This window comes from Macrotis lagotis, chromosome 5 (assembly GCF_037893015.1).
Source record: "Macrotis lagotis isolate mMagLag1 chromosome 5, bilby.v1.9.chrom.fasta, whole genome shotgun sequence".
NCBI lineage: Eukaryota > Metazoa > Chordata > Mammalia > Peramelemorphia > Peramelidae > Macrotis > Macrotis lagotis.
The window spans coordinates 9,759,972-9,784,932 of NC_133662.1; the positions used below are offsets into that span (position 1 = coordinate 9,759,972).

Consider the following 24,961-nt stretch of genomic DNA (forward strand, 5'->3'; position numbering starts at 1 on the left):
TTCTCTAATTAGATTTCAATATTCTAGAAGGCAGAAACTTCTTATGCTTCTCTTGTGTATTGCCTAGCATAATAAAAGTTCACTCAAACAATACTTATGACTAAAGCCAACCTTATGAATCTGAGAAAAAATTCCTGACTTGGGAGACAGATGAACTGGTTTGGAGTCTTATCTCTGACACTAAATAGCCACAGAGTGGTAACTTGTTACAAGAGATGTAGCTGGTAATGATATGGGTTAGAATTTATGCATTCTCAGGAAACTTCATTAGGGATTGAAAATCCAGCTATAAAAACAGAAAAAAAGTGTTAGCATCCCTTGAAACCAAGTGGTTAGTTTGCTTTGGCTACAAAAACCATTGATTAATTCAGTCTTCTATGACAATGATATGGAAATCCAAGAAGCTCTTTGGTTGCAGTACTTGGAAGATGAACAGAGGAAGGATTTTAGATGGAAGTAAAATTTTAGAGGATTGGTCATAGTTTCAGAGACCTATAGGCTTTTTAAGACAGCATCAGAAATATTTTCTGAAGGATTGTCATTGCATCATTGGCCACTATTTCAAGAAAATAGTTATGTATGTTATGAGCTTGATTATATAATTTTTGATAATGTGTTGATGAAGATTTACTACCTCAATCTTTCTGCCTGAGATAATAGCTAACTTTTTAAATATAAATATTTTTTTTCCCAATTGTATACAATAGTAGTTTCTGCCAATAATTTTTTGCAAGGTTTTGAATTTTACAATTCCCCCCCCCCCGCTTGTTCCCCCAACAGAAGACAGTCTGATAGTCTTTACATTTGTTTCCATGATATGCATATATCAAAATTGAATTAGTTGAGAGAAAAAATGTCCTTAAGGAAGAAAGAAAATATTAGAGACAGCAAAATAATGTAATATATAAGGCAACTTCTTTTTAAGAATTGAAGATAATAATTTTTGGTCCTCATTTAAACTCCACAATTCTTTCTCTGGATATAGATGGTATTCTCCAACACAGTTTCCCTAAAATTGTCCTTGATTATTGCACTGATGTAGTGAAAAAGTCCATCAAGGTTGATCATCATCCTATGTTGTTCTTAGGGTAAATGTTCTTCTGGTTCTGCTCATTGCACTCAGCATCAATTCATGCAAGCCTTTCCAGGCTCCTCTAAAATCCCATCCCTCTTGATTTCTAATAGAATATTCCATCCCATACATATGCCACAATTTGTTCAGCCATTCCCCAATTGATGAACATCCCCTCAATTTCCAATTCTTTGCCACTAAAAATGGAGCTGTTATAATTTTGTACATGAGGGGTTTTTACCCTTTTTCAAGATCTCTTCAGGAAACAGACCCAGTACTGGTATTGCTGGATCAAATATTTTTTTTAAATTTATTTTTATTAAAGATATTATTTGAGTTTTACAATTTTCTTCCAGTCTTTATCAGAGAAATTACTTCCATATTTTTCCTTTCACTCTGTCCCTCTTCAAAAATGTGCTGTGGGGCCACTGAGTGAAGTAGTGGACAGAGCACCGGCCCTGGGGCCAAGAGGCCCCAAGCCTACATCCCACCCCAGAGACCTAGCAACCACCCAGCCCCTTGGTCTGGGACAGGCCACCCAATTCCATCACCTTACAAAATGTAAAAAAGAAAATGAATTATATCTGACTATCCTCTCCCATGATCTACCTTCTCTATCACCTACATCTCCCCTCCCCTCCTCCTGTCCCCTTTCTCTCCTTTTTCTTGTAGATGTCTATACCCTATTGCGTGTGTATGATGTTTCCTCTCTGAGCCATTTCTGATGACAATGAAGGCTCTCTCACTCCCCCTCACCTCCCCCCCTTCCATACTATTGAAAAAGCTATTTCTTGACTCTTTTACATGAAATATTTTAGCCTATTCTACCTCTCCTTTCTCTTTTTCCCCCTAGTACATTTCCCTTTCACCCACTGACTCCATTTTTATCTTCAAATTCAGCTCTCTCCTGTGCCTTGTCTACATATGCTCCTTCTAACTGCTCTAGTAAATGAGAAGGGTCATATGAGTATTATCAATATCATCTTCCCCATGCAGGAATACATGCAGTTCATCATCATTAAATCCCTCATAATTTAACCTTCTTGTCCACCTTCTTTCTCTATGCTTTACCTGAGTCCTGTACTTGAAGATGAAACTTTCTATTCATCTCTGGTCATTTCAACAGGAAAATTTGAAATTCCTCGGTTTCATTGAAAGTCCATCTTTTCCCCTGGAAGAAGATGTTCAATTTTGCTAGATACTTGATTTTTGGTTGCATTCCAAGCTCTTTTGCCTTCCAGAAAATTATATTCCAAGACCTATGAGCCTTTAATATGGATGCTGTTAAGTCTGGTGTCATTCTGATTGTAGTTCCATGATATCTGAATTGTTTTCTTGTGGCTACTTGTAATATTTTCTCTTTGACTTGGGAGTTCTGGAACTTGGCTATAATATTCCTGTGGTTTTTTTTTTTTATCTCTTTCAGGAGGAGATCGGTGGATTCTCTCAATTTCTATTTTGCCCTCTGCTTCTAGGATATCAGGTCAATTTTCTTGTAGAAATTCTTTAAAAATGAAATCAAGACTCTTTTCCTGATCATGACTTTCAAGTAGCCCAATAATTTTCAAATTTTCTCTTCTGGATCTGTTTTCCAGATCAGTTTTTTTTTCTCAGTGAGATATTTCACATTTTCTTCTAGTTTTTCATTCTTTTTGTATTGAATTATTGTGTCTTGATTCCTCACAAAGTCATTGGCTTCCTTTAGCTCCATTCTACATTTGAAGGATCTGTTTTCCTCAGAGAGCTTTCTTATCTCCTTTTCCATCTGGCCAGTTCTGCTTATTAAGGCACTCTTATTCATTTTTTGGATTGTTATATCCATTTGACCTAAACTGTTTGTTTTTTTTTTTTTTTGCAAGGCAAATGGGGTTAAATGGCTTGCCCAAGGTCACACAGCTAGGTAATTATTAAGTGTCTGAGACCCGATTTAAACTCAGGTACTCCTGACTCCAGGGCCGGTGCTTTATCCACTGTGCCACCTAGCCGCCCCCCTAAACTGGTTTTTAACATGTTTTCTTCAGCAATTTTTGGATCTCCTTGACTAAGCTGCTGATTTGGTTTTCATGTTTTTCCTGTATCTCTCTCTCTCATTTCTCTTCCCAATTTTTCCTCTACCTCCCTTACTTGATTTTCAAAATCTTTTTTGAGCTCTGTCATAGCCTGAACCCACTTCCTATATTTCTTGGAGGCTTTGGATACAGAAGTTTGGACTTTTTCATCTTCTGAGTGTATATTTTTATCCTCCATGGGATCAAAGTAATTGTCTCTGGTCAGGTTCCTTTTGTCCTGTTTACTCATTTCCCCAGCCTGTGCCCTGGTTTTGGGGTGCTTCCTGAGCTTTTGAGTATAATTAGGACACCCTGCAAGGACCTCAGGTCCTTCAAGGTCTTATGGGAGGCTCTGATTGCTCTCCTGTCTGTGCTCTGGTCTGTGGATGACCACAAGCACACCCCTCTGCCTGGGGCTGTGAGTAGGATCCCTGCTCTATGACAGTATGGGGCCCCAGACTGTGGCCAGGGTCTGAATATGGACAAAACCCCAGAGTCCTGTCCCAGGGATAGAGGAGAGGCCTCCACAGTCTCCCCACCCACTTCCTTGCCTTCTGTGGACTGAGCACTCTGGAAGCAGCTGCTGAGTAGCTCCCTGTTTAGCAACTCTGGGTCTGTTTCCATTTCCTGGGATCTGGACTGCTCTGAGGGCCATGGCCCCACTGAGGAGGGTCATGCTGGCCTAGACTTTGGGCTTACTTTGGCAGAGGTTTCCCTGTTGATCTTCCAAGTTGTGTTTGGTGATCCCTGGGCTGGCAAGTCAGGAAACTGCTTCTGCTGCCAAGAGCTGGTGCTCCAAGGGACCCAGGAGCCCTGCTGTTCCTGGAAGGTTGGAGCTCCTTCACTCTAACATCCCCTGCAACCATGTGGAATAGAGCCTTCCCATGATTTTCCAGGTTATCTTGGGCTAGAGAATTGGCTCACTGAATTTTTCTGTTGGTTTTGTCTCTCAAAAATTTAGTGTCATAGTTTTAAGGTTTTTGAAATATTTTGGAGAGAGCTCCTAGGAAAGTCTGTTCTCCTGCCACCATCTTGCTCTACCTCCAAGTGCTTACATTTTAATGTAATTACATAATTAACATAAGGGAACATTAACATATAGGGAAGCAGTGACAGCAGAAGTGAATTCTGATTTGAATAGTCTCAGAGAAGGAAAGCATTTTGCTGATAACTTAAGTAGCATATTTTCAGTCCAAATCTAGGTTTCCTGATACCAAAATTGGGATTCCTTCTATAGAGTACTTACCCCCAAAACACAAACCTCCAGTGGTCCCAGCTTGAGAATATCTCACCTTGTGGAGATTGAGAGGGCAGGGGCAGAGGGAGATGAAACCCTAAAGAGTCTGATAGAGTTTGGAAAAGCACCAGGAGAATATAGGTTCATGAAGGAAAAACTGCCCAGTTCAAGGGGAAGTTCATAAAACTTGTGTATGCCTTTAACTTTTCCTTTTTCACTGTGACCTAAGGCTATTTGGTCTGATTAAAGATTGAGGATGTCTTAAATAATTGACCAAGCCAAAGAGCCTATTGGCATTTCTTCCCACTAACTAATCCAGATTCCCCTCAGCCAGTTCCTTTAGGCTTCTCATATTGAGGACAGAGAACAGAATAAGTTTAAATGAATCCATTGGGAAAGTATCTGGAAAGGTAGGTTGGAATTGGATTGTGGAGAGCTTTAAACACTAGAATGAATTTGTATTTTCTCCTAGACACTATAGGGAGGCACTGAAACACTTGAGCAAGGAGTGACAAGTTCAAAAAAAGTGTCAGTCAATAGAGTTAATAAATATTTATCAGGTGCCTACTATGTTCCAGGTTGGGGTAAGAAAGATAAAAGACCCTGCTATCAAGCAGTTCACAATCTAATAGGACAGACAACATGCAAACAATTATGTTCAAACAAGCTATAAACAGCATAAAGTAGAAATAATCAACTAAGGGAAGACATTAGCATTAAGGGGAATCAGGAAAATGTTCTTTCAGAAGCTAAGATTCAACTGGAACTGAAAGGACAGCAGGACTCAGAGAGGAGGAGAGCATTCCAGGAACGAGAAATATTCAGTGTAGGGAAGGATATAATTTTGACAACTGTGTGGAGAATGAATTGGATGGGGAAGAGACTGGAAGCAGGGAGACAAATTAGGTGACTGTTTGGATAGCCCATGCAGGAGGGGATTAAGGCAAGAACTAGTCTATTGATTTTGGGAGTGAAGAGAAAGGATGGATATCAGAGTTGTAATTGGAAATAGAATTTACATGACTTGGTAACTGACTAGAGGGAGAAGTTTGGGGTACCTTCAGGATCTAAAGGGAAGAGTCAAGAATGACTCTAAATTTATGATACCAAGTGTCTAGAAGGTTCTGGTGCTCTTAATAGAAACAAGATGTGGAAGAATGGCTAAATTGAGTTTGGTGAAAATAATGAATTTTCCTGGATATGCTGAATTTGCATGAGTTTTGAACATAGAAGAAGGAAATCTTACAACTTTGCTGCCTAGGTCCATTACAAAGCAGTCTTCTCCAATGCATGCCAATCCTTTTATTTCCAATGAGTGACTTTTTTTTATCTCACATCCTTCAGGAACTTTTGGAAACATTTCTCTATAGCCATCTATAGCACTGCTTGTCCTTTTCTCTCAACAGAGGACTTATGCAGAGATTTTTAATTTTTCAAAGGCATGAATCCCTTTGGCATTTGGATAAAGCTTTTGAATCCTTTCTCAATAATGTTTTTAGTTGCATGAAGGAATGATATAGGATTACAAAGGAAATCAATTATGTTGAAATAGTTATAATTTTTTTTATGAAGCAAGTCCAGATTAAGAGCCTGTGAGTCAAGACAAATAATTGAATGAAAAATTTGTTACCATCTCTCATGATTCCAACTCACTTTAACATTTTCTCCCCACTTGTGCCCTTAGATTGTTCCTTCTATTTTCCTCATGATTTTTTAATTTTCTTTTTTGGGGGGTTTATTTTATATTATTACAATAATCTTGTTATAAGAGTAAATATAAACCCACCCCCCCAAGAAGATGAGAAACCTCAAGAGTAGTGAGAGAGAAAAAAAAATGTGTTTCAGTCTGTGTTAAGATTCCAATGTCTCTGTCTTTTGGGGTGAGTTGCCTTCTTTATCATATGTCCACCAGAGAAGTTGCTTCAGTATTTTCCCCAGTTGCTATTATTTACTGTATTTCCCTCCATTCTATTCCTCTCCACTCTCATTTATTCTATTCTCTCTCTCTCTCTCTTTCATCCTGTCCCTGTCCAAAAGTGTGTTGTATCTGAGTACCCTCTCCCACAATCTTTCCTCTCTACTATCACCTATTCCCCCCCCCCCCACCATGATCCCTTATCCCATCCCTTTCTTCTCATTTTTCTCTAGGGTTAGATAGGTTTCTATACCCTATTAAGTGTGTATGTTATGTCCTCTCTGAGCCATTTCTGATGAGAATTGAAGGCTCACTCATTCCCACTTGCCTTCTCCCATTCCACTCAATTGAAAAAGCTTTTTCTTGACTCTTATGTGAAATATCTTAGCCCTTTCTTCCTCTCCTTTCTCTTCCTCCCAGTTCTTCCCTTTATCACTCATTGACTCCATCTTTTTACTATATTATACCATTATATACACCACAACTTCCTGTGCCTTGTCTATATATGCTCCTTCTAACTGCTCTTATAAATGAGAAAGTTCATGAGTTTTCTTTATCTTCTTCCCATGCAGGAATACAAACAGTTCAACATCATTACGTTCCTCGTAGTTAGTCCTTCTTGTCCACCCCCTTTATGATTCACCAGAGTCCTGTACTTGGAGATCAAACTTTCTGTTCAGCTCTGGTTGTTTCAATAGGAAAGTCTGAAAGTTCCCTGTTTCATTGAAAGTCCATCTTTTCCCCTGAAAGAGGATGTTCAATTTTGCTTGGTAGTTGATTCTTGGTTGTAAACCAAGATCTTTTGCCTTATGGAATATCATATTCCAATCCCTATGAGCCTTGAATGTAGATGCTGCCAGATCCTGTGTAATCTTGTCTATGGAGTCATGGTAGTTGAATTGTTTGTTCCTGGAAGCTTTTAGTATTTTCTTTTTGACTTGGGAGTTTTGGAATTTGGCTATAATATTCTTGGAAGTTTTTTTTGGGGGGGGGTGGATCTCTTTTAGGAGGTGATTGGTAAATTCCCTCAATTTCTATTTTACCCTCTGCTTCTAGGAACTCAGGGTAATTTTGCTGTATTATTTCTTGAAAAATGAAGTCTAGGCTTTTTTCCTGGTCATGACTTTCAGGTAGCTCAATATTTCAAATTATTTCTTCTGGATCTGTTTTTGATGTCAGTTGTTTTTACAATAAGATATTTCATATTTTCTTCTTATTTTTGGCTTTTTGGGAAAATTTTCATTTCTTCCTGATTTCTTGCAAAGTCATCAGCTTCCTTTAGTTCCATTCTGCATTTGAAGGAGTTATTTTCTTCAGAGAGCTTTTTTTTTTCTCCTTTTCCAGCTGGCCAATTCTTTTTAAGGCATTCTTCTCCTCATTTTTCTTTTGTTTTGCTTTTTCCATTTGGCCTAAACTGGTTTTTAACATATGATTTTCTTCAGTATTTTTTTTGTATTTCTTTCACCAAGCTGCTGATTTTTTTTTTTTTTTGCAAGGCAATGGGGTTAAGTGGCTTGCCCAAGGCCACACAGCTGGTAATTATTAAGTGTCTGAGGTCACATTTGAACTCAGGTACTCCTGACTCCAGAGCCGGTGCTCTATCCACTGCGCCACCTAGCTGCCCCTAAACATGCAAATTATTAAATTTATCTATAATACCAATAAATAATACCAGCAGGTTAGAAATAGAAAAATAAATTACATTTAAAATAACTGCAATGTATAAAATACTTAGAAGTCTACCTACTAAGATATACACAATAACAATATAAATATAACTTTAAACCATAGTTTACAGGAATACAGTCCTAAAGAACTGGAAAAAACCTAATTGATTACATGTAAGACAAAACAATACAATAACAACAACAGTACTATAGAAATTAATTTACTTATTTATTCTAATTTTCAAAAATTTACTTATTTTTTCCAATTCTGAAAGTAGACTTACAGAATTGGAAAAAATAATAATAAATTTATATAAAAATTAAAAAAATCAAGAATCTCATGGGAAATAAGTGAAAATAAATACAAATGAAGAGGCCAATCTATTACAGATCTCAAACTTAGTAATAATTCTGAAAACATTTTCATATTGGTTTAAAAAAATAGAAAGTACAAAACCTAGAAAAGCAAATTATCTAATACTTGATAAAAAACAAACCCCTCGGGCGGCTAGGTGGCACAGTGGATAGAGCACCGGCCCTGGAGTCAGGAGTACCTGAGTTCAAATCCGGTTTCAGACACTTAATAATTACCTAGCTGTGTGACCTTGGGCAAGCCACTTAACCCCACTGCCTTGCAAAAACCTAAAAAACAAAATAAAACAAACAAACAAACAAACAAAAACCCAGCTACTGGTATAAAAACTCAGTATTTAAAAAAATTGCTGGAAAAATTGGACAGCAATATGGAAGAATTAGGTTTAGATGAATACTTCACACCTTATACCAAGATAAGTTTCCCAATTAGTCCTTGAAGTAAATATAAATGGACACATCAGAAATAAATCACAGAAATGTGGAAAAAATTACCTATCAGATCTACAGATGGAAGAAAGGTCATGGTCAAACCAGGAACAGAGAGGAACACAGAAAATTAAATGAATAATTTTAAATATATATTAAAAGTTTTTGCAAAAATAGATCAATGAAACTTAGATTTAAAAAAGGAAGCAATTAACTTAAAAATTTTTGCATTAGATTTCTTGAATAAATGTCTCAGATTCTTATTCAAATACACAAGAATATGAGCCATCCTGAATAGATAAATGGCTTAAGGATATGAACAAGAAGTTCTCAAAGAGGAAAAGTAAGGTTATTTATTCGGAAGCAAAAGAAAATGCTCCAAATTTTACTAATTAGAAATATTCAAATTAAGCAAAATTTGAGATTCCACTTCATCAATTAGAGTGACAAAGATGGCAAAAAAAGACAAATAATTTTTGGAGAGGTTGTAGGAAAATAGACACATAGATGCCAACATCTTTGATTTGATCAAGCCATTCTGGAAAGTAATTTGCAATGGTATACTAAAAGTTACTTAGCAGTGCATGTCCTTTTTTTTTTTTTTTTTTTAGGTTTTTGCAAGGCAAATGAGGCTAAGTGGCTTGCCCAAGGCCACACAGCTAGGTAATTATTAAGTGTCTGAAACCGGATTTGAACCCAGGTACTCCTGACTCCAAGGCCGGTGCTTTATCCACTGTGCCACCTAGCCGCCCCGGTGCATGTCCTTTGACCCAGTTATACCATGGTTAGACTTAGGTTTTAGTTTTTTGAGGTGACAAGAAACTGAAAACTAAAAATATACCTACAATTGAGGAATAGATGAATATTATGGGGTATATGAAAATAATGTTATATTATTGTGCAGTAAGAAATGAGGAAATGGATGATCTTAAAAGGTTGTGGAAAGACTTATATGCAGTAGTGCTAAGTAAAGTAAACTGATTAAAAGAATAATTTATATTTCAATACCAATATCATAAGCTTGAATAATTTTAAAGATTCTTATAAACTGTTAAAGAATTGAAGGAAAAGACAGCTTTTATGACATAGCTATGATATGTACAATGACTTTCTTGGATTCCAAAGGACTGAAGATGAAACATACTCTCTACCTTCTGAAAGAGGTAATAGATTTAGGGAGCAGAATCTGATGTGTATCTTTATATCTAAGGAAATTTGTTTTCTTGATAATGCATATTTGTTGGAAGGAATTTTCTTTTCTCTCTTTTTTTCCAAAGAGATAGAAGGAAAAGAAAATGAATTTCTATTCATTTTCATTTTTTTTTAAAGAAAGGATGAGGAAGGATGCTACAGATGTAAGATGTGGTATGCAATTTCAGAGGGCACTATATTGTGAGTTCTACTTAATTGTTTTACTTTGTTTCATGAGACCTCTCACAGCATGGGGGTAATCTGCAAATAATTATAATGTAAAAACAAAACATATCAATAAAACTTGAGGAAGGAAGGAAGAAGGGGAGAGAGAGAGAGAGAGAGGAGAGAGAGGGGGTGAGGAGGAGAAGGAAGGAAGGAAGGAAGGAAGGAAGGAAGGAAGGAAGAAAATGAATGAAAGAAAGAAAAAAAATGATTTCTAGCATTTAGTCCTTTTCCAGGTCCAAAATGTCCAAAGGATAATTCCAAATTAGCCAAATTGAGTCTAATCTAGAAACATTCTCACTTGAGGACTTGGGGTGATCGTGGAGACCACCAGAGGGAAGATAGGAATTATCCATCAGATTTAATACTCTTGCAATGTCTTAGGACTCTCCATCCACATTCCAGATCAAAACAAATATTTTCTTTCTTTTCTCCAAGCCATTTTCCCTCTTTGTAGGCACTGGGATAGAAATGAATCCTGAGACCTAGGGCCCCACCAATTCCTTTACTTTTTACAAAGAGGGTATCCCAAATTTTATTTAAAGCCTGTGATACAATGACTATTACCTACCTTTCTCTGTTTCTGTCTTATCATGGAACTTGATGACTGGTCTTCCTTGCTCTTAAACATCAAATTATCGAATAGACTTCTCACTCGAGAATAACTTTTTGGCAGGCATCCCTTCTCTCATTGGTGAATTCTTCCTCAGGCCTCCATTTTGTGGAAGGATCTAGACTGGCTAGCTGTATTTCCCTCCCATTTGTACTCTTGACTTTGTAGACTATAAAACCATAACTCTACTTATATCTTTTCCTTTCCTGGAACCTTCTTGCCCTGGACCATTCAACTGTACCTGCAGCCTTGTCAACTTGAAAATTCCTCTACCAGGATGGCCTCTTTACCCACTAGTAAATTTCTCCTGGAGCTTCCATTTTATTGAGGGACTCAGTGACTGGTTTTCAATTCCCTCCTGAATCTGCCCCTGACTTATGAAGACTTCAAAACCACATCCAGGTACCAGGGACATCCCCTCCCTTCCTTCTCCACCTCTTCTCTGCCTCTTTCATCATTAGATTACAAATTCTGTGAAGGCTGTATCTATTTTTGTTTTTGTTTGTATTTCTATCTGGAACATTTAATATGGTGCCTGGCACATAGTAGGTGCTTCATAAATACTATTTCCTCCCTCCTTCCCTCCCTTCTTCTGTCCCTTCTTTCCTTCCTTCCCCTTCACAAATACTATGGTCTAACCAAACTGATTTTCTTGTTGTTCCTCTTATATAGCATTCTAATTCCCATTTTTGAGCATTTATACAAGCTTCACTCAACTGTCTTTTTTCATTGAAAAATGACTAGTTTTGTTTTTGTCTTTGTATCACCAGTACCTAGTACAATACTTCTTTGATTAAAAATAATTTATTTTCATTCATATGCACATGCATAATTCCAAGTTACAAAATTTCCCTCCACCCTCCCTTCCTGACCCCCTCTTCTCATCAGGGAACAGTCAGGTTAGCATTTTACATACATACTTTGATAAACATGCTTATAAATTAGTAATTTTTGGCCCAAGGAATTAGGATTAAGGGAAAGAGATACATAAGAGGTAATTTTTATAAAGTTTATCAGATTTGGAATGGATTTTTTTTTTGTGTGTGTGTGTTTTCTTTTGTTTTGTTTTTCTTCCTCTGGATAGGGATAACATAGTCCATAGCCAGTTAATACAGTTGCCCTAGCTCTCTGGACTGCTAAGAGTTACTGCTTCCATCAAGGTTGTGCATCTCATAATGTTGTTGTACGTTGTTCTCAGTTCTATTCCCTTTACTCAGCATCAGATCCTGTAAGTCAATCTATTGCTTCTCTAGAGTCCGACCATTTATGGTTTCTTATAGAACAGTAGTATCCCATAATATTTGTGTACCATAACTTATGTAACCATTTTCCAATTGATGGGCATCCCCTCAATTTCCAATTCTTTGCCATATAAAAAGAGCTGCTATGAATATTTTGGAACATGTAGGACATTTCTCATTTTTTATAATTTCTTCTGGATACAGACCTAGAATTGGAATTGCTAGGTCAAAGGGTTTGAACAGTTTTATTGCTCTTGGGGCATAGTTCCATATTGCTCTCCAGAAAGGTTGGATCTGTTCACAATTCCACCAGCAATACATCAATGTTCCAATCCTCCCACAACCTCTCCAGCATTGATCATCTTCCCTTTTTTTCTCATCTTGGCAACACAGCTAGGTAATTATTAAGTGTCTGAGACCGGATTTGAACTGAGGTACTCCTGACTCCAGGGCCGGTGCTCTATCCACTGTACTACCTAGCTGCCCCTTGGAGCATTTTTTCATATGATTATATAGAGTTTTAATTTCTTCATTTGAAAACTGTTTATATCCTTTGACCATTTATCAATTGGGAAATGACTTGTAAACTTATGAATTTGATGCATTTTCTATATATTTTAGAAATGAGACTTTTATCAAAACTCCTGATTGTGAAGATTGTTTCCCAGCTTTCTGCTTTCCTTCTAATTTTAGCAGCATTGATTTCATTAGTGTAAAACCTTTTAAATTTCATATAGTCAAAATGATTTTGCAATTTATAATGTGCTCTAATTCTTGTTTGGTCATAAATTTATCCCTTTTCCATTGATCAGATAGAGTATTTTTGGTTTATTAATTTATCTATGGTATTCCTCTTTATGTCTAAATCCTGTACCCATTTTGACCTTATTTTGGTATAGGGTATGAGATGTAGATTTATACCTAGTTTTTGCCATACTATTTTCTAGTTTTCCCAACAATTTTTGTCAAATACTGAGTTCTTAATCCCAGAAGCTAATGTCTTTGGGTTTGTCAAATAATAGATCACTGTAGTCATTTACTGTGGCTTCTTTTGAATCTATCCTAATCCACTGATCCATTACTCTATTTCTTAACCAGTACCAGGCAGTTTTGATGACTGTTGCTTTATAGTATAATTTTAGATCTGGTAGAACTAGGCCACCTTCCTTTCCATTTTTTTTTCATCAGTTTCCTTGCTATTCTTGCTCTTTTGTTGCTCCAGAGGAATTTTGTTATTTTTTTTTCTAGCTTGGTAAATTAGTTATTTGGTAGTTTGATTGGTATGGCACTGAATAAGTAATTTAATTTGGGTAGGATTGTCATTTTTATTATTTTAGTTCTACCTAACTGTTGGAAGCCAGGGTCTCTAAGAAGTTTGACACAGTCATGGCAAGAAGACTCAAGGCGGCCACAGTGCCTGATGGAACAACATTTCCTTCTTCAATATATATAGGGATTCCATGTATACTAATATTTATAGGTCTAATATTGATTGCAAAACTTACTCATCCTAATAGTGGAATGACTATAAAGGAAGGATTCCAGAGAAATTCTTTGAATAAAACAGATTGTGAACTCTGTCCAAATTTAACAGGATTGCCTCTCCACGAGGCATATAAAAGATTCCAACATTATGAAATCTCTGGAAAACCCAACACTGGGAATTCCAAGGAGATATAAGAATATATATAGGAAAAACAGATACAAGATGGGTTAGGTAGAATTCCTGGGAAATTAACAGTTCTGCCTCCCTTTCCATACACAGGAATATATGCTAAAGATGGTGAAAGAATAGTTAGTATAGGGGCGGCTAGGTGGCGCAGTGGATAAAGCACTGGCCCTGGAGTCAGGAGTAGCTGGGTTCAAATCTGATCTCAGACATTTAATAATTACCTAGCTGTGCGGCCTTGGGCAAGCCACTTAACCCCATTTGCCTTGCAAAAACCTTAAAAAGAAAAAGAATAGTATAGGTGACCTATACGTGAACTCTAACAGCCTTAGTTTATTGGGAAAGAATAAAAAAGTCACAGAAACTGGTTCCTACCAACAAGGGCTGAAAGGAAAATTGGTTATTGCAGGAGCTAACAGATGGGTGGACAAACATAACAACCCTTACTATAGGTTGTCAAGGGAGCATATCGAAAAACATTACATATACAGAAACATAAAAAATGTTCCATTAAATGAACTGCTTAATTAATAACTTTAAATGAATTAATAATTTTACAATGCAGCAACAAACTAGGTAGCAGACAGGTTGAGGTCATCCTGGCCTGAGCAGGGATAAAAATTAACTACATGATTGATAATCAAACTTGTAACCACTACATGATCAAACTTGTAACCACATGAATTATATGATTGATAATGAAAATTGTAAACTTTTGCAAACAAGGAAATGATTTTAGCTTGCTTGCTTGATGCATACATGATTCTGAGACTATAAAAATAAAATCTGAGCAGCAGTCAGTCAACCTGCATTTAACCCCTGTGTTGACTCAATTCATTTCACCAACTCTATCCCTCCTGTCAGGTTCCAAGGACCCTGCGGAGGCTAGACCCCGGCACCTAACCATGAACATTTGACACTTTTCCAATTATTTAAATCTGGCTTTATTTGGATAAGGAGTGCTTTGTAATTGTGCTCATATAGTTTCTAGGTTTGTCTTGGGAGGGAGATTCCTAAGTATTTAATGTTGTCTACAGTTATTTTAGATGAAATTTCTCTTTCTACCTCCTGCTCTTGGACTTTGTTGTTCATCTATAGAAATGCTGATGATTTATGTGGTTTTATTTAATATCCTGCTACTTTGCTGAATTTGTTAATTGTTTCAAGGAGTTATATGATTTTCTCAGGTTCTCTAGGTAAACCATCTTATTATCTGCAAAGAGTGAAAATTTTACTTCCTCATTGCCAATTCTGATTCCTTCAATTTCTTTTTCTTCTCTTATTGCAACTACTAGCATTTCTAATACTATATTGAATAGTAATGTCATAATGGGCATCCTTGTTTCACCCTTGATTTTACTGAAAATGCTCCAAGTTTATTCCATTAAATATAATATTTGTTGATGGCTTTATTTATTTATTTATTAGATTATTTATTCACCAATTTATTTATTTGATATTATTTATTAAGCATTTATTATTTTATGGAAAACTCAATTTATTTCTAAACGTTCTAGTGTTTTTAATAGGAATGGATGTTGTATTTTATCAAAGGCTTTTTCAGCATCTATTGAGATAATCATATGATTTCTGTTGGTTTTGCTATTGATATGGTTAATTATGTTGAGTGTTTTCCTAATGTTTAATCATCCCTGCCTGCCTGGTATAAATCCAACCTGATCATAGTGTATTATCCTGGTAATAACTTGCTGTAGTTATCATTGCTTAAATTTTATTTAAGATTTTTATGTCACTATTCATTGGGGGGTGGCTAGGTGGCACAGTGGGGGCGGCTAGGTGGTGCAGTGGATAGAGCACTGGCTCTGGAGTCAGGAGTACCTGAGTTCAAATGGGGCCTCAGACACTTAATAATTACCTAGCTGTGTGCCACTTAACCCCATGGCCTTGCAAAAAAAAAAAGAAAAAAAAACTAAAAAAAAAATACTGGAATATTCATTGGGGAGATTGGTCTATTATTTTCTTTGTCTATTTTGTTTCTTCCTGGTTTAGGTATCAGCACTATGCTGGTTTCATAAAAGGAGTCTGGTGGAACTCCTTCCTCTCCTATTTAAAAAAAAAATTTTTTTAATTTTTTTTGCTTTTCTATTTTTTAAAAATAGTTTATGTAGAATAGGAATTAATTGTTCCTTAAATGTTTGATAGAATTCACTTGTAAATCCATCTGCACCTGGAGACTTTCTTACAGAGTTTATTGATGGTTTCTTCAATTTCTTTTTCTGAAATGGGGTTATTTAAGTAATTTATTTCCTCTTCTGTTAATCTGGGAAGTTTGTATTTTTGTAAATATTCATCCAATTTAATAAGTTATCCAATTTGTTGGCATACAGCTCAGCAAAGTAGCTCCAAATTATCTCTTCAAGTTCTTCCTCATTGGTGGTTAGTTCACCCTTTTCATTTTTTTGATACTGGACATTTGGTTATTTTTATTTTTAGGTTTTTTTTTTTTGGCAAGGCAAATGGGGTTAAGTGGCTTGCCCAAGGCCACACAGCTAGGTAATTATTAAGTGTCTGAGACCAGATTTGAACCCAAGTACTCCTGACTCCAAGGCCGGTGCTTTACCACTACACCATTTAGCTGCCCCTTATTTTCTTTTTTTTTTTAAAAAGTTTGTCTATTTAATTGGCTTTTTCCATAAAACCAGCACTTAGTTTTATTTATGAGATTAATGGTTTTCTTGCTTTCAATTTTATTCATCTGTCCCTTAATTTTCAGAATTTCTAATTTGATATTTAATTGGGGATCTTCATGTTGTTCTTTTTCTAGCTTTTTTAGTTGTCTACCCAATTCATTGATCTCATCTTTCTCTAATTTATTCACATAAGCATTTAGAGCTATAGAGTTTCCCCTCAAAATTGCCTTGGTTGAGGGAAGCTAGGTGGTGTAGTGACTAGAGCATCGTTCCTGGAGTCAGGAGTACCTGAGTTCTAATTTGACCGCAGACATTTAATAATTACCTAGTTGTGTGACCTTGGGCAAGTCACTTAACCCCACTGCCTTGCCAAAAAAAAAATCCCCAAATTAAAAAAACGGCCTTGACTGTATCTGATACATATTGGTATGATGTCTCATTATCATTTTCTTGGATATAATTATTGATCATTTCTATTATTTGCTGTTTGATCTACCTATTATTTAAGATAAAGTTATTTAATTTCCAATTAGTTCTTGGTTTATCTTTCCCCGACCCTTTATTATAGTAATTTTTATTGTATCATGATCTGAGAAGTGTGTATTTGTTATTTTTGCCTTTCTGCATTTGATTGTAAGATTTTTTTGTTCCCTAGTACATGATCAATTTTGGTGAAGGTGCCATGTGTGCTCGAGAAAAAGGCATATTCTTTTCTATTCCCATTACATTTTCTCCAGAGGTCCATCATATCTAAGTTTTCTAAGATTTCATTCACTTTCTCAACTTCTTTCTTGTTTGTTACTAGATTTATCTAGTTCTGAGAAAGGGAGATTGAGGTCTCCCATTATTAAAGTTTTGCTGTCTATGTCTCCTTGTAATTAACTTAGCTTTTCCTCTAGGAATTTGGATGCTATACCACTAAGTGCATACATGTTTAGTAATAATATAGCTTCATTATCAATAGTGCCTTTTTAAGATGTAGTTTCCTTCCTTATCCCTTTTAATGAGATTGATTTTGGCTTTTACTTTGTCTGAGATTAGGATCACTATCCCAGATTATTTTACTTCAGCTGAGGCATGATATATTTTGCTCCAACCTTTTACCTTTACCCTGTGTGTATCTATCTACTTCAGATTTATTTCTTATAAACAGCATATTGCAGGATTCTAGTTTTTAATCCTTTTTGCTATCCACTTCCGTTTTATGGAACAGTTCACCCCATTCACATTTACAGTTATGATTACTAATTCTATATTTCCCTCCATGCTATATTTCTCCATTTATATTTTTCTCTTTCCTTTTCTCTTATTCCTCCTCACCAAAATTTTACTACCTTTCTCCTTTGACTTTTCTTTTAAAAATTTAACTTTCTGTTTATTTTCATTTATACTTTCTCTTCCCTTTTTGTTTTTTAAATTTTTATTTATTTGAGGCAATGAGTTTAAATGAGTTGCCCAAGGTCCCACAGCTAGACAATTATTAAATGTCTAAAGGCTGGATTTGAACTCAGGTCTTCCTGACTCCAGGATCCATGCTCTATTCACTGCACCACCTAGCTGCCCCCTTCCCTTCCCTTTGATGAGTCCCTTCCTTCCTTATCTTTCCCTTTTCCACTCTCCCTCTCCCTGTCCCCCGCCTTCACTATAGATTAAGTTAGATTTTTAAACCCAAGTGGGAATGTATCTTATTCCTTTACTGGGCTAAATCAATAATTTACTCAGCATTCACATTCTCCCTTCTTTCCCTATAAAATTATAAATCTTTGTTCCTTTTCCTTTAGTGTTATTTATCACTTTAATATTGTTAATCAGGTATCATCAATCACAGTTTGATTATTTGATTGCTTGATAAGCTCCTATTGTTAACAAGATATCATTAGAGATTGTTTATTTGATTACTTGATAAGCATCAATGACTCAAATTGCAACAAATTATAATTATAATCATTTTTCACCTCATCCCCTTTTCAAGTATCTTTCAAGTACACACAATCCTCCTCATGAGCCAGAGTATCTAAAGCCATAGCATTTCTTGAACTATTTGTGCCCCTCCCCCAGGCCTATTTTCTTTCACATTTTACCACCCCTCCTCCCCACCCAGGGTACTTAACCCCTTGTTAAATGAAACTACAAGTTAAGTCATACCCTGATCTAATTAACTGTAAGAATCTTAAAGATCTCTAAGTACTGGGAGACTCTGGAGGTCTCACCTGAGAACTTTAAATATGATTGTAAATTACAGAGACAGTGACTCAGATCCTCTCATTTTATGATGTCCTCATTAGACAAGGTGCTAAGTACCATGTGATTAAATTGAGTCAAAGGATAATGAGACACTTAAGTTTAAAGTTAAGAGCAGCTAGGTGGTACAGTGGATAGAGTACTGGCCCTGGAGTTAGGAGAACCTGAATTCAAATCTGGTCTCAGACACTTAATAATTACCTAGCTGTGTGGCCTTGGGCAAGCTACTTAACCCCATTTGCCTTGCAAAAACCTAAAAAACAAACAAAAAAGTTAACACTCCTGCTTTTCTTCAGGACATTTTTGTCTCAAACATAGTGATGTCACCTTGAATCTCTTCAATTGAGAGATAAGACCCAATTATACCCATATCCTTTAGGTTCATTCTCTTCAATTATATTCCACCCTTTAATTATCCTAAGAGAAGTAAGGTTCTAAAGAATTAGAAGTGTTATATATTCCCTTTTAGGGTTGTATACAATTTGATGGTCTTTACCAACATTTATTTTGTTTTGTTTTTTCTTTCTCCTTTTTCTTTACCTTTTTTAAATGCAACTCTTCAGTCATGTGTTTGGTGATTGAATTCTCTCTTCAGTTCTGGTCTTTGTTTCAGGAAATTCTGGAAGTCCTCTATTTCATTGAACATTCACTTTTTCCCTGACAATATATGCTTAATTTTGCAGGGTAGTACATTGTGGGTTGTAATCCCAGGTCCTTTGCTCTCCAAAATATGCTATTCCACTTCTTCTGATCCTTCAGTGTTGAGGCTAATAGGTCCTGTGTGAGTTTGATTGTCTTTTTGTTGCTTGCAATATTCTCTCCTTTATTTGAGGGTTCTGGAATTTGGCTATTACAGCCTTTGGAGATTTTATCCTGGGGTTTCTTTCTGGAGGGGTTCTGTGGATTCTTTCAGTGGTTATATTATCTTGTTCTAGTAGATTTGGGTAGGTTTACCTTATAATTTCCTGCATGATGTTTTCCAGGTTCTTTTGTTGTTCTAGACTTTCTAGTAGTCCAATGATTTGTAGATTGTATCTTCTGGATCTATTTTCCAGGTCATTTGTTTTCCCTAAAAGTCACTTTACATTTTCTTCAATATTTTTCAGTTGTTTTTGTTTGTTTTGATGTTATCTTGTCTTGTAGATTCTTGGTTTCTATTTGTTGAATTCTAATTTTTAGGGTTTTATTTTCTTCAATTAGCTTGTGTTTCCTTTTCCAGTTAGTTATTTTTACTTTTAATGCATAGACTAGTGATTAGGAGGAAAGGAAGCAGCACAGGGGATAGTGTCAAAGAGGCTTCAGAAAGAGAGAGAAAGATAATAGCAAATATAAGACAAAATGGAGCAAATTTTGTTCTCCCTAAAATTCACTGTCAACATAGTTAATATGTGTTATGTGTGAGCTAGATTGGAACAACTATGGAATAGAAATTAATAGAGGTAGACTGAGGTTCAAACTTTCCAAATATTATTAGTATATTAACAAAGTGAGTTAAAATTTGGAATGAGTGTGTTGTTCCAAATGACCTCAAGTGAATTCTGATGGGTCTTTTAAACCTAGTTGTGTCCTCCTTCTGACTGACTTGACATTATATCATTTGAATCTCCCCTGGCAAAATTAAGACAACCCCTATGAATAGACATTTTAATTAGGAAATGGAAGAATCACCTCAGTTAATCCCTTTTCAGAAAATGGGAACAGTCCTCAGATAATAGAATTAGATAGAAAATAATGAGATAGTTAGGGTAGGATAGTGGATAAAGTATTGGACTTGGAATCAAGGATACCCCTTTCTGAGTTCAAATCTGGCTTCACTTACTAGCTATGTATCCCTGGGCATACATACCACTTAATCCCATTTGTCTCCATTTTCTCATCTGTAAAATGAACTGGAGAAAGAAATTGCAAACCATTCCAGAATCTTCACCAAGAAAACTCCAAATAGAACATGTATTTTTGGAAAACCACTTTGGTGCTGAATGGACATTGAACTGGAGTAGGGAAAGATTAGAGCTAGGCAGACCCATCAGCAGGTTACTGCAATAATCAAATCATGTAGGGGCAACTAGGTGGCATAGTGGATAGAGCACTGGCCCTAGAGTCAGGAGAACCTGAGTTCAAATCCAACCTCAGACACTTAATAATTACCTAGTTGTGTGACCTTGGGTAAGTCACTTAACCCCATTGTCTTAAATAAAAATTTTTAAAAAAAGAAAAAAGAAAAAATTATTAGATCATGAGGGCCTACACTAGAGTGGTACAGAGAAAAGAAAGGGATGTGTTAGGGAGGTACTGCAAATGTGAAATTGGTAGTCAACAGTTTGTATATATAGGTGGTGAAAGATAAAGAAGAATCCTTAATGACTCCTAGGTGGTGAGGCTAAAGGACTGGGATGATAATACTCTGGAAAGTTAGGAGGTGGGGAAGGTTTAAGGGGAAAGATAAAGAGTTCTCTTGTGGACATTCAGTTCAAGATGTCTGAAAAATAGTCAGAGATAGGAGATTGGAGACAAAGGGGCATGAATTATAGATTTGAGAATCATCAGTATAGAGATGATAACCAGAAAACCAGGAAAGAATGTTGTCCCAAAAACCTAGAGAGAAGAGAGTTCTAGGAGAAGAGCATGATTAACAGAATCAAAAACTGCAGAGAGTTAAAGAGAATGAGGATTGAGAAAAAGACCATTCATTGGATTTGGCTACTAATCATTAGTAACTTCAGTGAGAGTAGTTTTGGTAGCAAGATAAGGTTAGAAGACAGATGTAAGAGGTTAAGGTGAGAGTGAGAGGAAATTAAAGGCAGCTATCATAAAGGTCTTTTCAAGGAGTTTAGGACAAAAGTATAAAGGACAAAAGAGAAATTGGAGGATATTAAATAGAGATGGAAGGATCAAGTGAGGTTTTTTTCCCAGATAAGGAAGATATAGGAAGTGGATTCATGAAGGAAGTATCATAAAATTGCCTAGAAGCAGCAAGGCTGTTTAACATAATAAATACATTTATGTAAGACCCAGTTGAGGTTGTTGAACATAAATTTGTAGTGGGCCCAGTATGAATAGTTGCGTGATTTCCTCAACCTGAATGGCAACTTTATCAACTATCCTACCCTAGCTATTGGTGGAAGTGATCCAAGAATGAATTTTTTTTTCCATTGAGTCTTGACTGGACATAATCAGCAATTTGATGAGGGATCTAGTGATTCATAAAAGGAGGACAATGTAAAGTTGAATTGGTTCACCTAGGAGTCAAAATGGGAAGGAAAGGGTAACTAGTGAAGGGGAATTGACCTTGGAGAAAATTCAGAGGTCAAGGAAGTGGAGGTCACAGTGAGGATGAAGATTAAGGATATGGGGCAGAGCCAAGATGGTGGTCTGAAGACAGCATTTCCTAGGAATTCCTTCCCCCCAAACACCAAAAAAACAAACAAGGGATGACTCTAACCAAAATAACTTAGAAGTTCCGTGGAAAAGGTGTGTTTCACCAGGACTTGGGGCTGGAAAAAAAGATGCAGCGCAGTGCAGCCCAGCCCAGCCCAGCCCAGAGATCACCGGCAGTGAAGGGGTGATGAGAGAGCTCTGCTGCACCTAGGTGAGTGCGGAATGAGGAGCCCTGGCTGCATAATATGCCAAAAGAATCTGGAAAAATCAGCCTGCACCCCCAGAGACGGTAAGGGAAATCTGCAGAGATTTCTCTGCTCTCTCTTGGGGTAGGACTTTGCTGTTTGCCTACACTCAGATATTGCAGTTTGGGCTTCCATACTAAGATGGAAGGATCCCACCCTATAGCCCTAGGGCAGAGGGGGGCCATCTACATATCAAAGCACAAGCAAGAGAGCATAAGAACTTGGAAGAATAAAGGTCCCAGTGGGGTGTCCCCCCAAAAAAACAAACCCAAAGCCTTGAAAGTGTTGTCTTGGGCTGAGGAAATGAGGAAACAACAGAAAAAGAAGAATCTAACCATAAAGAATTACTTTAGTCCCATGGAAGATCAAAACACATACTCAGATGATGACAGAATCGAAGCTTCCATATCCAAAACTTCTAAGAGAAATAGAAAATGGTCTCAGACTATGGATGAGCTCAAAAAAGACTTTGAAAAGCAATTAAGGGAGATGGAGGAAAAATTGGGAGAAATGAGAATGATGCAGAAAAATCATGAAAACCAAATAAAAAACTTGGTGAAAGATATACAAAAAAATACTGAAGAAAATAATATGTTAAAAACCAGTTTAGGCCAAATGGAAAAAGCAAAACAAAAGATAAATGAGGAGAATTCCTTAAAAGAGCAAAACTGGCCAGCTGGAAAAGGAGATAAAAATGCTCTCTGAAGAAAATAACTCCTTCAAATGCAGAATGGAACTAAAGGAAGCTGATGACTTTGCAAGAAATCAGGAAGAAATAAAACTCTTCCAAAGAAGCCAAAAATTAGAAGAAAATGTGAAATATCTCATTGGAAAAACAACTGACCTGGAAAACAGATCCAGAAGTAATAATTTAAAAATTATTGGGCTATCTGAAAGCCACAACCAGGTGAAGAGTCTAGACTTCATTTTTCAAGACATAATACAGCAAAATTTCCCTGAGATCCTAGAAGCAGAGGGTAAAATAGAAATTGAGAGAATTCACCAGTCACCTCCTGAAAGAGATCCCAAAAGAAAAACTTCTAGGAATATTATAGCCAAATTCCAAAACTCCCAAATCAAAGAGAAAATTCTAAAAGTTGCCAGAAACAAACAGTCCAACTCCTGAGGCTCCATAGTCAGGATTACACAGGATCTGGCAGCATCTACATTAAGGGCTTGGAGGGATTGGAATATGATATTCTGTAAGGCAAAAGATTTTGTTTTACAACCGAGAATCAGCTACCCAGCAAAACTGAACATCCTCTTTCAGGGAAAAGATGGATTTTCAATGAAACAGGGGACTTTCAGACTTTCCTATTGAAACAACCGGAGCTGAACAGAAAGTTTGATCTCCAAGTACAGGACTCTGGTAAACCATAGACGGGATGGACAGGAAGGACTAAGTATGAGGAACTTAATGATATTGAACTGTTTGTACCTGCATGGGAAGAAGCTACTGATAACTCATATGAACTTTCTCATTTATAAGAACTGTTAGAAGAAGCATATATAGACAGGACATAGGAAAGAGCAGAATATAATGGCATAATATAGTAAAAAGATGAAAGTACTGGGAGGAAGGGAAAGGATATGAAGAAGAAGCTAAGAAATTTCACATAAGAGTCAAGAAAAAGCTTTTTCAATGAGTGGAAAGGGGGAAGGCAAGGGGGAATGAGTGAGCTTTCATTTTCATCAGAAATGACTCAGAGTTCGAAAAAACATAGACACTTAATAGGGTGAGGAAATTTATCTTACCCTAGAGAAAAATAAGAAAGAAACAGGATAAGGGGGAATGGGGGGAAGGGGGGGAATAGGTGATAGAAGAGAGGGAAGATCAGGGGAGAGGGTACTCAGATTCAACACACTTTTGAACATGGCCAGGATGAAAGGAGAGAGAGAGAGAGAGAGAGAGAGAGAGAGAGAGAGAGAGAGAGAGAGAGAGAGAGAGAGAGAGAGAGAATAGAATAAATGAGAGTGGGGAGAAATAGAGTGGAGGTACAGCTAGTAATAGCGACTGTGGGAAAACTGTTGAAGCAACTTACTTCTCTGGGGGACTTATGATAAAGAAAGCAACTCGACCCAGAGACAGAACCATTGAAATCTGAGCACAGTCTGAAGTACAATTTTTTTTCCTCTCTCTCTCTCTATTGTTGAGGTTTCTTATCTTCTTGGGGGGGGGTAGGGGGCTTATATTTACTCTTATAACACATTCAATTTACATCAATGTATGGCATAGAAACAATGTAGAGACTATCAGACAGCCTTCTGTGGGTGGGGGTAGGGAAGGGGGAAATTGAAGAATTCAGAGTCTTGCAAAAAATGATAGATACATATTGCTATTGTATATAATTGGAAAATAAATAAAATGTTAAAAAAGATTAGGGATATGTAAGATAAGGCAGAGGAAAGGTAAAAGTCAATAGATTATGATTAGACAAAGGGATTTCAGAATTCTTGGACATGGAAGTAGCTGTGGGTGATGACATATTGCTTTAAGCAGCCACAGTCAGACAAAATGAGGACTCCAACAAAGTGATGTCATTTTGGTTCTCTTTAATTACAAAAGGCAACAATCAACTAGGGCTAGAATGTACCAATCTCTACCTGACAATAGTAGCTCAAATTTCCATAGATTTTTTTATTTTTTTGCAATACCCCTTTCTTACCAAGAAAGGGCAGATAGTACAAGAATGTCTCTTTTGTTTTACAGATGAAAATATTGAAGGTAATGAAAGAGAAGCAATTTACCCTAGGTCAAAGTAGAAGC

General features: G+C 36.5%; 1 protein-coding gene across 1 annotated transcript in view; it reads left to right on the forward strand.

Annotated features, from left to right (window-relative positions):
- The first annotated feature begins 4,701 nt into the window (after positions 1 to 4,701).
- TRIM26 (tripartite motif containing 26) overlaps positions 4,702 to 24,961 on the forward strand; it is a 71,237-nt gene continuing 50,977 nt past the window's right edge. The window contains exon 1 of the mRNA XM_074236813.1: positions 4,702 to 4,767. The gene's annotated coding sequence lies outside the window, so the exon portion shown is untranslated. The remainder of the gene's footprint in view (positions 4,768 to 24,961) is intronic.